The sequence below is a fragment of the Piliocolobus tephrosceles genome, chromosome 5 (genome assembly GCF_002776525.5).
Source record: "Piliocolobus tephrosceles isolate RC106 chromosome 5, ASM277652v3, whole genome shotgun sequence".
Lineage (NCBI taxonomy): Eukaryota > Metazoa > Chordata > Mammalia > Primates > Cercopithecidae > Piliocolobus > Piliocolobus tephrosceles.
This window is the reverse complement of record NC_045438.1, coordinates 141,113,133-141,115,121: the sequence shown is the minus strand read 5'-3', so window position 1 is coordinate 141,115,121 and position 1,989 is coordinate 141,113,133. Positions and strand designations below refer to the sequence as shown.

The 1,989-nt window shown below is 41.4% G+C and overlaps 1 non-coding gene across 1 annotated transcript; it reads right to left on the bottom strand.

The window, feature by feature from the left end:
- Positions 1-1,404: 1,404 nt before the first annotated feature.
- On the bottom strand, positions 1,405-1,476 carry TRNAD-GUC. The gene has a single exon. It is a non-coding gene; the product is annotated as a tRNA-Asp (tRNA).
- Positions 1,477-1,989: the final 513 nt, after the last annotated feature.

The window sequence follows — 1,989 nt, the reverse complement described above, 5'->3', positions numbered from 1 at the left end:
CTTGTAGATAACTCATAGTAACGCAAATGATATTAGTCCATACCAACTCAAACAAATTTTGTTTGATAGAAATATAATTAATTTCCAGTAGAAAATATAACCCCAGATATTACATTTTACTGTCCTATACAGATTATTTATTATTATTATTATTATTATTATTATTATTATTATTATTATTGAGATGGAGTTTCGCTCTGTTGCCCAAGCTGGAGTGCAGTGGCACCATCTCGGCTCACTGCAACCTCCGCCTCCCAGATTCAAGCCATACTCCTGCCTCAGCCTCCCGAGTAGCTATGATTACAGGCACAGGACACCCTGCCTGGCTAATTTTTGTATTTTTAGTAGAGACGGGATTTCACCACTTCCTCAGGCTGGTTTCCAACTCCTGACCTCGTGATCTGTCTGCCTCCGCCTTCCAAAGTGCTGGGATTCACAGGCGTGAGCCACCACTCCCGTCCTTTCCTGTATAGATTATTAATCAGTTTTCCATTTATCATTTACTTATTAATTTCCCCAAGAATCCTAAGATACAAATTATTAAATTCACAGATGGAAGGAGAGGACAAAATAACCCAAGACATCGCCCAATTTGCAAGTGATGCAGCCTAAATGTAAATTTCACCACCCACCCCAGTAGTTCGGCCCTTTCTGCCTCAAAGTCACTCCTGTGGCAGGCCGGCCTCAAACGACTCTCACCAGCTAGCATGCTTGGAACACACTAAGGCAAAGAAAAACGCATTTCTTGTTCCCAACAACCAGTCGAGGAATGAGAATTCCCAATTAGAGATCCTGGCGTGTTTCTAGAGCCAGCTGAACACACTTTGAATACTGGCGCGTTCGGTGACCTCTCTTCCCAGAGAGAAGGTGGCAGTGGACTTCCATCAGATGATGGCTTGCTGCGTGAACCCACTGATAAACCAATACGCAGGAATCCGACTTAAAATGACAAAACCAGGGCCAGGCGCGGTGGCTCACGCCTGTAATCCCAGCACTTTAGGAGGCCGAGGTGGGTGGATCACCTGAGGTTGGGAGTTTGAGGCCAGTCTGGCCAACATGGAGAAATCCCATCTCTACTAAAAATATAAAATTAGCTGGGTGGCGCATGGCTGTAATCCCAGCTACTCGGGAGCCTGAGGCAGAGAATCGCTTGAACCCGGGAGAGGGAGGTTGCAGTGAGTTGAGATCGCGCCATTGTACTCCGGCCTGGGCAACAAGAGTGAAACTCCCTCTAAATAAATAAATGAATGAATGAATAAATAAATAAATAAATAAATAAACAAACAAACAAACAAATAAAACAAAACCAGAAAGACATGCTTTCTAAGATTGGCCTTCTTAAGGCCTGACTCGCTTTCTAACATTGGTATTGTTTAGGTTGGAACTAAAAAAGCATCTATTTGCCTCCCCGTCGGGGAATCGAACCCCGGTCTCCCGCGTGACAGGCGGGGATACTCACCACTATACTAACGAGGACTCCTTCGGAAATTTGTCAAAATAAACTCTATTGAAGTGCTATTCATATATTGTCTACTGAATTTTTTTCTTGACAGAGGCCCTAAAAAATGCTAATCTTCATATTAAACAGTTGTTATAAGATTCTATAAAACAGATTTCCCATGTTGCTTCAAAAATCTGAAAACGGCAGTTCTGCAAAAGATTATGACTTTGCTGAAAATAGTTCTAGGTCATGAATAGCAAAGAAATCTTCATTAGTAGTAAGGAGTACAGTAAACTTAAAAAGCTTCCTATGCTCGAAATATCCTCCTTTCTTCTTCAACTCAAGTTTATTCATTATAGGTTTACCTCAAGGTCACCGTCCCCCAGGATTTTTTCTCAGACCAGTGTGAGTTAGATGGCCTCTGCTTCTGTTTACCATGATAAAAATATACATATATTAATTTCTACATTTCCTTTCATAAAGGAAGGATCTTGAAGTCTAGGTTTTAGATTTTGCAGCATTGACATTAAATACATGTTTATTTTTGT